Genomic DNA, 12,354 nt, shown 5'->3' with positions numbered 1-12,354 from the left:
CCCATTAGTGCACACTGAAGTAAAAAAAAATTAAAATGGAGAATTTCTAAACACCAGAGCACAAGTAGTGGATCTCTGCATTCTTATTGCATCTTTTCTTATTTCCAAATATTTGACATACTTCTGATTTGAAAAGTTTAAAAATGAGTTTAGACAAAGGACACCACTGAAAATGATGGAATTTATATGTTTTGTAAATGAAGATTTGCAATACTCGTACTTTGAATGAAAATGGAGCTTTAAACAAAAGAAGAAATAATCAACACTACGTCCAACCGAGATTTGAACTTGGATTACTGGATTCAAAGTCCAGAGTGCTAACCATTACACCATGGAACCCTCAACTGAGCAAAGACTTCTACTGAACTGAGCTCATCTTTTAAATGCAAAGAAAAGAAATTCAATACTTTATATATATGATTTCAAGTTTCTAATAAGCTCAGGGATGCAATAGGTGTTATGTAGAATATTTGTCTAAAACCAATGATAATATATAAAAAGTAACCTATTTTTAAAGAGAAGATAAATACTATAAACCCAAATACCTAGGACCAATTTCAGTTGGAGCATCACCCCTTATGTTATCCTAGCATTGAATTGACAGTTTTTCTGTATTGTCATATTTGCATATCAGGCGCTTACAATTGTTTCAAGCTTTATAACAGAGGACTGCCTTTTTTTATAGACCAAGGATGAAAGTCTCTTCTGAGTTAAATCTGATTATGACATCACAATTTGTAAATTAAGCTATAGTGTGATTACAGAGTGTAGACTGAACAAAAAGTGCTTTCCTATGGATTGAAGTTTGTATTTTCTTAAGCTTTGCATTCCAAAATGTGCTAGTATTCTCTATTTCCAAAGGGCATGTTAAGCTAATTCCCCATTATATATTTTTTGTGTTAAAAGTTATTTATACACAACTTGGTAAAACATACTAAATTTAACACATAATGAATTACATCCTGGGTTTATCTTTATCAACAATCTGTAAATGGATAAGAAAGATTGTGCATTAGATTTTTCAGATTGATTTTGCTTAGAATTGCATTTACTCCTTGTCTAAATTGTCTATTTTTATACTATTATTAGATGCATTAATCTTTGTTGTTATCCTATGTAATCATTTTTTTAATTTTGCAATGTGGAAAGAAACTGGTGCATTTTTATGATACCCATGCTTCAAGTGACTCTATGGCTTAAGCTGTTCCTTGAAAAATTAAATGCTATGCAAACAAAATATGTTCTGTGCTTTGAGGTACATTTGCCAGTTTTGTGTTTGCTGCTAGTAACATCTGTGGCCAGTTAGCTCAGTTGGTTAGAGCTTGGCGCTTGTAATGCCAAGGTCATGGGTTCGATCCTTGTATTAGCTACTTGCTTTTTTTGATGGACAAGAATGGAATAAGCTCATCGGTGTAGCATGAATACTTGAAAACATAATAGACACATATATCACAAAATCTCTTCAAATCCATATCAGAAGCCAGCATGAGTGTCATCCTTTGGCTGATGAAGATTTTTCTCTACATGGCTCATTGACTTTTGTCTCAAATCGAGCAATATGGCATACCTAAGTTTTGCAAGGGCAAATTAATCAGTTATTATATTGCTGCTCAAACATAGAGGGCACTAGGTGTTACTAGAAGAAGAAGATACATTCTCCCCTCCCATTAGTACACACTGAAGTAAAAAAAATTAAAATGGAGAATTTCTAAACACCAGAGCACAAGTAATGGATCTCAGCATTCTTATTGCATCTTTTCTTATTTCCAAATATTTGACATACTTCTGATTTGAAAAGTTTAAAAATGAGTTTAGACAAAGGACACCACTGAAAATGATGGAATTTATATGTTTTGTTAATGAAGATTTGCAATACTCGTACTTTGAATGAAAATGGAGCTTTAAACAAAAGAAGAAATAATCAACACTAGGTCCCACCGAGATTTGAACTCGGATTACTGGATTCAAAGTTCAGAGTGCTAACCATTACACCATGGAACCCTCAACTGAGCAAAGACTTCTACTGAACTGAGCTCATCTTTTAAATGCAAAGAAAAGAAATTCAATACTTTATATATATGATTTCAAGTTTCTAATAAGCTCAGGGATGCAATAGGTGTTATGTAGAATATTTGTCTAAAACCAATGATAATATATAAAAAGTAACCTATTTTTAAGGAGAAGATAAATACTAGAAACCCAAATGCCTAGGACCAATTTCAGTTGGAGCATCACCCCTTATGTTATCCTAGCATTGAATTGACAGTTTTTCTGTATTGTCATATTTGCATATCAGCCGCTTACAATTGTTTCAAGCTTTATAACAGAGGACTGCCTTTTTTTATAGACCAAGGATGAAAGTCTCTTGTGAGTTAAGTCTGATTAGGACATCACAATTTGTAAATTAAGCTATAGTATGATTACAGAGTGTAGACTGAACAAAAAGTGCTTTCCTATGGATTGAAGTTTGTATTTTCTTAAGCTTTGCATTCCAAAATGTGCTAGTATTCTCTATTTCCAAAGGGCATGTTAAGCTAATTCCCCATTATATATTTTTTGTGTTAAAAGTTATTTATACACAACTTGGTAAAACATACTAAATTTAACACATAATTAATTACATCCTGGGATTATCTTTATCAACAATCTGTAAATGGATAAGAAAGATTGTGCATTAGATTTATCAGATTGATTTTGCTTAGAATTGCATTTACTCCTTGTCTAAATTGTCTATTTTTATACTATTATTAGATGCATTAATCTTTGTTGTTTTCCTATCTAATCATTTTTTTTATTTTGCAATGTGGAAAGAAACTGGTGCATTTTTATGATACCCATGCTTCAAGTGACTCTATGGCTTAAGTTGTTCCTTGAAAAATTAAATGCTATGCAAACAAAATATGTTATGTGCTTTGAGGTACATTTGCCAGTTTTGTGTTTGCTTCTAGTAACATCTGTAGCCACTTAGCTAAGTTGGTTAGAGCGTGGCGCTCGTAATCCCAAGGTCATGGGTTCGATCCCTATATTGGCTACTTGCTTTTCTTGATGGACAAGAATGGAATAAGCTCATCGGTGTAGCATAAATACTTGAAAACATAATAGACACATATATCATGTGTTTCTGTTTCTTCAAATCCATAACAGAAACCAGCATGAGTGTCATCCTTTGGCTGATGAAGATTTTTCTCTACATGGCTCATTGACTTTTGTCTCAAATCGAGCAAAATGGCATACCTAAGATTTGCAAGGGCAAATTAATCAGTTATTATATTGCTGCTCAAACATAGAGGGCACTAGGTGTTACTAGAAGAAGAAGATACGTTCTCCCCTCCCATTAGTGCACACTGAAGTAAAAAAAATTAAAATGGAGAATTTCTAAACACCAGAGCACAAGTAATGGATCTCAGCATTCTTATTGCATCTTTTCTTATTTCCAAATATTTGACATACTTCTGATTTGAAAAGTTTAAAAATGAGTTTAGACAAAGGACACCACTGAAAATAATGGAATTTATATGTTTTGTAAATGATGATTTGCAACAATCATACTTTGAATGAAATTGGAGCTTTAAACAAAAGAAGAAATAATCAACATTAGGTCCCACCGAGATTTGAACTCAGATTACTGGATTCAAAGTCCAAAGTGCTAACCATTACACCATGGAACCCTCAACTGAGCAAAGACTTCTACTGAAATGAGCTCATCTTTTAAATGCAAAGAAAAGAAATTCAATACTTTATATATATGTTTCAAGTTTCTAATAAGCTCAGGGATGCAATAGGTGTTATGTAGAATATTTGTCTAAAACCAATGATAATATATAAAAAATAACCTATTTTTAAGGAGAAGATAAATACTAGAAACCCAAATGCCTAGGACCAATTTCAGTTGGAGCATCACCCCTTATGTTATCCTAGCATTGAATTGACAGTTTTTCTGTATTGTCATATTTGCATATCAGCCGCTTACAATTGTTTCAAGCTTTATAACAGAGGACTGCCTTTTTTTATAGACCAAGGATGAAAGTCTCTTGTGAGTTAAGTCTGATTATGACATCACAATTTGTAAATTAAGCTATAGTATGATTACAGAGTGTAGACTGAACAAAAAGTGCTTTCCTATGGATTGAAGTTTGTATTTTCTTAAGCTTTGCATTCCAAAATGTGCTAGTATTCTCTATTTCCAAAGGGCATGTTAAGCTAATTCCCCATTATATATTTTTTGTGTTAAAAGTTATTTATACACAACTTGGTAAAACATACTAAATTTAACACATAATGAATTACATCCTGGGATTATCTTTATCAACAATCTGTAAATGGATAAGAAAGATTGTGCATTAGATTTATCAGATTGATTTTGCTTAGAATTGCATTTACTCCTTGTCTAAATTGTCTATTTTTATACTATTATTAGATGCATTAATCTTTGTTGTTGTCCTATCTAATCATTTTTTTTATTTTGCAATGTGGAAAGAAACTGGTGCATTTTTATGATACCCATGCTTCAAGTGACTCTATGGCTTAAGTTGTTCCTTGAAAAATTAAATGCTATGCAAACAAAATATGTTATGTGCTTTGAGGTACATTTGCCAGTTTTGTGTTTGCTTCTAGTAACATCTGTAGCCAGTTAGCTCAGTTGGTTAGAGCATGGCGCTTGTAATCCCAAGGTCATGGGTTCGATCCCTATATTGGCTACTTGCTTTTCTTGATGGACAAGAATGGAATGAGCTCATCGGTGTAGCATGAATACTTGAAAACATAATAGACACATATATCACAAAAGCTCTTCAAATCCATAACAGAAACCAGCATGAGTGTCATCCTTTGGCTGATGAAGATTTTTCTCTACATGGCTCATTGACTTTTGTCTCAAATCGAGCAAAATGGCATATCTAAGATTTGCAAGGGCAAATTAATCAGTTATTATATTGCTGCTCAAACATAGAGGGCACTAGGTGTTACTAGAAGAAGAAGATACGTTCTCCCCTCCCATTAGTGCACACTGAAGTAAAAAAAATTAAAATGGAGAATTTCTAAACACCAGAGCACAAGTAATGGATATCTGCATTCTTATTGCATCTTTTCTTATTTCCAAATATTTGACATACTTCTGATTTGAAAAGTTTAAAAATGAGTTTAGACAAAGGACACCACTGAAAATGATGGAATTTATATGTTTTGTAAATGAAGATTTGCAATACTCATACTTTGAATGAAAATGGAGCTTTAAACAAAAGTAGAAATAATCAACATTAGGTCCCGCCGAGATTTGAACTCGGATTACTGGATTCAAAGTCCAGAGTGCTAACCATTACACCATGGAACCCTCAACTGAGCAAAGACTTCTACTGAACTGAGCTCATCTTTTAAATGCAAAGAAAAGAAATTCAATGCTTTATATATATGATTTCAAGTTTCTAATAAGCTCAGGGATGCAATAGGTGTTATGTGGAATATTTGTCTAAAACCAATGATAATATATAAAAAGTAACCTATTTTTAAGGAGAAGATAAATACTAGAAACCCAAATGCCTAGGACCAATTTCAGTTGGAGCATCACCCCTTATGTTATTCTAGCATTGAATTGACAGTTTTTCTGTATTGTCATATTTGCATATCATCCGCTTACAATTGTTTCAAGCTTTATAACAGAGGACTGCCTTTTTTATAGACCAAGGATGAAAGTCTCTTGTGAGTTAAGTCTAATTATGACATCACAATTTGTATATTAAGCTATAGTATGATTACAGAGTGTAGACTGAACAAAAAGTACTTTCCTATGGATTGAAGTTTGTATTTTCTTAAGCTTTGCATTCCAAAATGTGCTAGCATTCTCTATTTCCAAAGGGCATATTAAGCTACTTCCCCATTATATATTTTTTGTGTTAAAAGTTATTTATACACAACTTGGTAAAACATACTAAATTTAACACATAATGAATTACATCCTGGGATTATCTTTATCAACAATCTGTAAATGGATAAGAAAGATTGTGCATTAGATTTATCAGATTGATTTTGCTTAGAATTGCATTTACTCCTTGTCTAAATTGTCTATTTTTATACTATTATTAGATGCATTAATCTTTGTTGTTATCCTATCTAATCATTTTTTTTATTTTGCAATGTGGAAAGAAACTGGTGCATTTTTATGATACCCATGCTTCAAGTGACTCTATGGCTTAAGCTGTTCCTTTAAAAATTAAATGCTATGCAAACAAATATGTTCTGTGCTTTGAAGTACATTTGCCAGTTTTGTGTTTGCTTCTAGTATCATCTGTGGCCAGTTAGCTCAGTTGGTTAGAGCGTGGCGCTTGTAATGCCAAGGTCATGGGTTCGATCCCTGTATTGGCTACTTGCTTTTCTTGATGGACAAGAATGGAATAAGCTCATCGGTGTAGCATGAATACTTGAAAACATAATAGACACATATATCACAAAATCTCTTAAAATCCATATCAGAAGCAAGCATGAGTGTCATCCTTTGGCTGATGAAGATTTTTCTCTACATGGCTCATTGACTTTTGTCTCAAATCGAGCAATATGGCATACCTAAGATTTGCAAGGGCAAATTAATCAGTTATTATATTGCTGCTCAAACATAGAGGGCACTAGGTGTTACTAGAAGGAGAAGATACATTCTCCCCTCCCATTAGTGCACACTGAAGTAAAAAAAATTAAAATGGAGAATTTCTAAACACCAGAGCACAAGTAATGGATCTCTGCATTCTTATTGCATCTTTTCTTATTTCCAAATATTTGACATACTTCTGATTTGAAAAGTTTAAAAATGAGTTTAGACAAAGGACACCACTGAAAATGATGGAATTTATATGTTTTGTAAATGAAGATTTGCAATACTCCTACTTTGAATGAAAATGGAGCTTTAAACAAAAGAAGAAATAATCAACACTAGGTCCCACCGAGATTTGAACTCGGATTACTGGATTCAAAGTCCAGAGTGCTAACCATTACACCATGGAACCCTCAACTGAGCAAAGACTTCTACTGAACTGAGCTCATCTTTTAAATGCAAAGAAAAGAAATTCAATACTTTATATATATGATTTCAAGTTTCTAATAAGCTCAGGGATGCAATAGGTGTTATGTGGAATATTTGTCTAAAACCAATGATAATATATAAAAAGTAACCTATTTTTAAGGAGAAGATAAATACTAGAAACCCAAATGCCTAGGACCAATTTCAGTTGGAGCATCACCCCTTATGTTATCCTAGCATTGAATTGACAGTTTTTCTGTATTGTCATATTTGCATATCAGCCGCTTACAATTGTTTCAAGCTTTATAACAGAGGACTGCCTTTTTTATAGACCAAGGATGAAAGTCTCTTGTGAGTTAAGTCTGATTATGACATCACAATTTGTAAATTAAGCTATAGTATGATTACAGAGTGTAGACTGAACAAAAAGTGCTTTCATATGGATTGAAGTTTGTATTTTCTTAAGCTTTGCATTCCAAAATGTGCTAGCATTCTCTATTTCCAAAGGGCATATTAAGCTAATTCCCCATTATATATTTTTTGTGTTAAAAGTTATTATAACACAACTTGGTAAAACATACTAAATTTAACACATAATGAATTACATCCTGGGATTATCTTTATCAACAATCTGTAAATGGATAAGAAAGATTGTGCATTAGATTTATCAGATTGATTTTGCTTAGAATTGCATTTACTCCTTGTTTAAATTGTCTATTTTTATACTATTATTAGATGCATTAATCTTTGTTGTTATCCTATCTAATTATTTTTTTTATTTTGCAATGTGGAAAGAAACTGGTGCATTTTTATGATACCCATGCTTCAAGTGACTCTATGGCTTAAGCTGTTCCTTGAAAAATTAAGTGCTATGCAAACAAAATATGTTCTGTGCTTTGAGGTACATTTGCCAGTTTTGTGTTTGCTTTTAGTAACATCTGTAGCCAGTTAGCTCAGTTGGTTAGAGCGTGGCGCTTGTAATGCCAAGGTCATGGGTTTGATCCCTGTATTGGCTACTTGCTTTTCTTGATGGACAAGAATGGAATAAGCTCATCGGTGTAGCATGAATACTTGAAAACATAATAGACACATATATCACAAAATCTCTTCAAATCCATATCAGAAGCCAGCATGAGTGTCATCCTTTGGCTGATGAAGATTTTTCTCTACATGGCTCATTGACTTTTGTCTCAAATCGAGCAATATGGCATACCTAAGATTTGCAAGGGCAAATTAATCAGTTATTATATTGCTGCTCAAACATAGAGGGCACTAGGTGTTACTAGAAGAAGAAGATATGTTCTCCCCTCCCATTAGTGCACACTGAAGTAAAAAAAATTAAAATGGAAAATTTCTAAACACCAGAGCACAAGTAATGGATCTCTGCATTCTTATTGCATCTTTTATTATTTCCAAATATTTGACATACTTCTGATTTGAAAAGTTTAAAAATGAGTCTAGACAAAGGACACCGCTGAAAATGATGGAATTTATATGTTTTGTAAATGAAGATTTGCAATACTCCTACTTTGAATGAAAATGGAGCTTTAAACAAAAGAAGAAATAATCAACACTAGGTCCCACCGAGATTTGAACTCAGATTACTGGATTCAAAGTCCAGAGTGCTAACCATTACACCATGGAACCCTCAACTGAGCAAAGACTTCTACTGAACTGAGCTCATCTTTTAAATGCAAAGAAAAGAAATTCAATACTTTATATATATGATTTCAAGTTTCTAATAAGCTCAGGGATGCAATAGGTGTTATGTGGAATATTTGTCTAAAACCAATGATAATATATAAAAAGTAACCTATTTTTAAGGAGAAAATAAATACTAGAAACCCAAATGCCTAGGACCAATTTCAGTTGGAGCATCACCCCTTATGTTATCCTAGCATTGAATTGACAGTTTTTCTGTATTGTCATATTTGCATATCAGCCGCTTACAATTGTTTCAAGCTTTATAACAGAGGACTGCCTTTTTTATAGACCAAGGATGAAAGTCTCTTGTGAGTTAAGTCTGATTATGACATCACAATTTGTAAATTAAGCTATAGTATGATTACAGAGTGTAGACTGAACAAAAAGTGCTTTCCTATGGATTGAAGTTTGTATTTTCTTAAGCTTTGCATTCCAAAATGTGCTAGCATTCTCTATTTCCAAAGGGCATATTAAGCTAATTCCCCATTATATATTTTTTGTGTTAAAAGTTATTTTAACACAACTTGGTAAAACATACTAAATTTAACACATAATGAATTACATCCTGGGATTATCTTTATCAACAATCTGTAAATGGATAAGAAAGATTGTGCATTAGATTTATTAGATTGATTTTGCTTAGAATTGCATTTACTCCTTGTTTAAATTGTCTATTTTTATACTATTATTAGATGCATTAATCTTTGTTGTTATCCTATCTAATCATTTTTTTTATTTTGCAATGTGGAAAGAAACTGGAGCATTTTATGATACCCATGCTTCAAGTGACTCTATGGCTTAAGCTGTTCCTTGAAAAATTAAATGCTATGCAAACAAAATATGTTATGTGCTTTGAGGTACATTTGCCAGTTTTGTGTTTGCTTCTAGTAACATCTGTGGCCAGTTAGCTCAGTTGGTTAGAGCGTGGCGCTCGTAAACCCAAGGTCATGGGTTCGATCCCTGTGTTGGATTCTTGCTTTTCTTGATGGACAAGAATGGAATAAGCTCATCGGTGTAGCATGAATACTTGAAAACATAATAGACACATATATCACAAAATCTCTTCAAATCCATATCAGAAGCCAGCATGAGTGTCATCCTTTGGCTGATGAAGATTTTTCTCTACATGGCTCATTGACTTTTGTCTCAAATCAAGCAATATGGCATACCTAAGATTTGCAAGGGCAAATTAATCAGTTATTATATTGCTGCTCAAACATAGAGGGCACTAGGTGTTACTAGAAGAAGAAGATATGTTCTCCCCTCCCATTAGTGCACACTGAAGAAAAAAAAATTAAAATGGAAAATTTCTAAACACCAGAGCACAAGTAATAGATCTCTGCATTCTTATTGCATCTTTTATTATTTCCAAATATTTGACATACTTCTGATTTGAAAAGTTTAAAAATGAGTTTAGACAAAGGACACCACTGAAAATGATGGAATTTATATGTTTTGTAAATGAAGATTTGCAATACTCCTACTTTGAATGAAAATGGAGCTTTAAACAAAAGAAGAAATAATCAACACTAGGTCCCACCGAGATTTGAACTTGGATTACTGGATTCAAAGTCCACAGTGCTAACCATTACACCATGGAACCCTCAACTGAGCAAAAACTTCTACTGAACTGAGCTCATCTTTTAAATGCAAAGAAAAGAAATTCAATACTTTATATATATATGATTTCAAGTTTCTAATAAGCTCAGGGATGCAATAGGTGTTATGTGGAATATTTGTCTAAAACCAATGATAATATATAAAAAGTAACCTATTTTTAAAGAGAAGATAAATACTAGAAACCCAAATGCCTAGGACCAATTTCAGTTGGAGCATCACCCCTTATGTTATCCTAGCATTGAATTGACAGTTTTTCTGTATTGTCATATTTGCATATCAGCCGCTTACAATTGTTTCAAGCTTTATAACAGAGGACTGCCTTTTTTATAGACCAAGGATGAAAGTCTCTTGTGAGTTAAGTCTGATTATGACATCACAATTTGTAAATTAAGCTATAGTATGATTACAGAGTGTAGACTGAACAAAAAGTGCTTTCCTATGGATTGAAGTTTGTATTTTCTTAAGCTTTGCATTCCAAAATGTGCTAGCATTCTCTATTTCCAAAGGGCATATTAAGCTAATTCCCCATTATATATTTTTTGTGTTAAAAGTTATTTTAACACAACTTGGTAAAACATACTAAATTTAACACATAATGAATTACATCCTGGGATTATCTTTATCAACAATCTGTAAATGGATAAGAAAGATTGTGCATTAGATTTATCAGATTGATTTTGCTTAGAATTGCATTTACTACTTGTTTAAATTGTCTATTTTTATACTATTATTAGATGCATTAATCTTTGTTGTTATCCTATCTAATCATTTTTTTTATTTTGCAATGTGGAAAGAAACTGGAGCATTTTATGATACCCATGCTTCAAGTGACTCTATGGCTTAAGCTGTTCCTTGAAAAATGAAATGCTATGCAAACAAAATATGTTATGTGCTTTGAGGTACATTTGCCGGTTTTGTGTTTGCTTCTAGTAACATCTGTGGCCAGTTAGCTCAGTTGGTTAGAGCGTGGCGCTCGTAAACCCAAGGTCATGGGTTAGATCCCTGTATTGGCTACTTGCTTTTCTTGATGGACAAGAATGGAATAAGCTCATCGTGTAGCATGAATACTTGAAAACATAATAGCCACATATATCACAAAATCTCTTCAAATCCATATCAGAAGCCAGCATGAGTGTCATCCTTTGGCTGATGAAGATTTTTCTCTACATGGCTCATTGACTTTTGTCTCAAATCGAGCAATATGGCATACCTAAGATTTGCAAGGGCAAATTAATCAGTTATTATATTGCTGCTCAAACATAGAGGGCACTAGGTGTTACTAGAAGAAGAAGATACGTTCTCCCCTCCCATTAGTGCACACTGAAGTAAAAAAAAAAAATGGAGAATTTCTAAACACCAGAGCACAAGTAATGGATCTCAGCATTCTTATTGCATCTTTTCTTATTTCCAAATATTTGACATACTTCTGATTTGAAAAGTTTAAAAATGAGTTTAGACAAAGGACACCACTGAAAATGATGGAATTTATATGTTTTGTAAATGAAGATTTGCAATACTCATACTTTGAATGAAAATGGAGCTTTAAACAAAAGGAGAAATAATCAACATTAGGTCCCACCAAGATTTGAACTCGGATTACTGGATTCAAAGTCCAGAGTGCTAACCATTACACCATGGAACCCTCAACTGAGCATAGGCTTCTACTGAACTGAGCTCATCTTTTAAATGCAAAGAAAAGAAATTCAATACTTTATATATATGATTTCAAGTTTCTAATAAGCTCAGGGATGCAATAGGTGTTATGTAGAATATTTGTCTAAAACCAATGATAATATATAAAAAGTAACCTATTTTTAAGGAGAAGATAAATACTAGAAACCCAAATGCCTAGGACCAATTTCAGTTGGAGCATCACCCCTTATGTTATCCTAGCATTGAATTGACAGTTTTTCTGTATTGTCATATTTGCATATCAGCCGCTTACAATTGTTTCAAGCTTTATAACAGAGGACTGCATTTTTTATAGATTAAGGATGAAAGTCTCTTGTGAGTTAAGTCTGATTATG

General features: G+C 32.9%; 10 non-coding genes across 10 annotated transcripts; 4 read left to right on the top strand and 6 right to left on the bottom strand.

Annotated features, from left to right (window-relative positions):
• The first annotated feature begins 1,296 nt into the window (after positions 1-1,296).
• TRNAT-UGU (transfer RNA threonine (anticodon UGU)) lies at positions 1,297-1,370 on the top strand. Its single transcript has one exon. It is a non-coding gene; the product is annotated as a tRNA-Thr (tRNA).
• Positions 1,371-1,929: 559 nt separating this feature from the next.
• On the bottom strand, positions 1,930-2,001 carry TRNAQ-UUG (transfer RNA glutamine (anticodon UUG)). Its single transcript has one exon. It is a non-coding gene; the product is annotated as a tRNA-Gln (tRNA).
• A 1,595-nt stretch (positions 2,002-3,596) lies between these two features.
• Positions 3,597-3,668, bottom strand: TRNAQ-UUG (transfer RNA glutamine (anticodon UUG)). Its single transcript has one exon. It is a non-coding gene; the product is annotated as a tRNA-Gln (tRNA).
• Positions 3,669-4,624: 956 nt separating this feature from the next.
• On the top strand, positions 4,625-4,698 carry TRNAT-UGU (transfer RNA threonine (anticodon UGU)). Its single transcript has one exon. It is a non-coding gene; the product is annotated as a tRNA-Thr (tRNA).
• Positions 4,699-5,257: 559 nt separating this feature from the next.
• Positions 5,258-5,329, bottom strand: TRNAQ-UUG (transfer RNA glutamine (anticodon UUG)). Its single transcript has one exon. It is a non-coding gene; the product is annotated as a tRNA-Gln (tRNA).
• Positions 5,330-6,284: 955 nt separating this feature from the next.
• Positions 6,285-6,358, top strand: TRNAT-UGU (transfer RNA threonine (anticodon UGU)). Its single transcript has one exon. It is a non-coding gene; the product is annotated as a tRNA-Thr (tRNA).
• Positions 6,359-6,917: 559 nt separating this feature from the next.
• Positions 6,918-6,989, bottom strand: TRNAQ-UUG (transfer RNA glutamine (anticodon UUG)). The gene has a single exon. It is a non-coding gene; the product is annotated as a tRNA-Gln (tRNA).
• Positions 6,990-7,945: 956 nt separating this feature from the next.
• TRNAT-UGU (transfer RNA threonine (anticodon UGU)) lies at positions 7,946-8,019 on the top strand. The gene has a single exon. It is a non-coding gene; the product is annotated as a tRNA-Thr (tRNA).
• Positions 8,020-8,578: 559 nt separating this feature from the next.
• On the bottom strand, positions 8,579-8,650 carry TRNAQ-UUG (transfer RNA glutamine (anticodon UUG)). The gene has a single exon. It is a non-coding gene; the product is annotated as a tRNA-Gln (tRNA).
• A 3,247-nt stretch (positions 8,651-11,897) lies between these two features.
• On the bottom strand, positions 11,898-11,969 carry TRNAQ-UUG (transfer RNA glutamine (anticodon UUG)). The gene has a single exon. It is a non-coding gene; the product is annotated as a tRNA-Gln (tRNA).
• Positions 11,970-12,354: the final 385 nt, after the last annotated feature.

This window comes from Pseudophryne corroboree, chromosome 11 (genome assembly GCF_028390025.1).
Source record: "Pseudophryne corroboree isolate aPseCor3 chromosome 11, aPseCor3.hap2, whole genome shotgun sequence".
Lineage (NCBI taxonomy): Eukaryota > Metazoa > Chordata > Amphibia > Anura > Myobatrachidae > Pseudophryne > Pseudophryne corroboree.
Note: the sequence above shows the minus strand (reverse complement) of the source record. Positions and strands in the feature narration are given on the sequence as shown.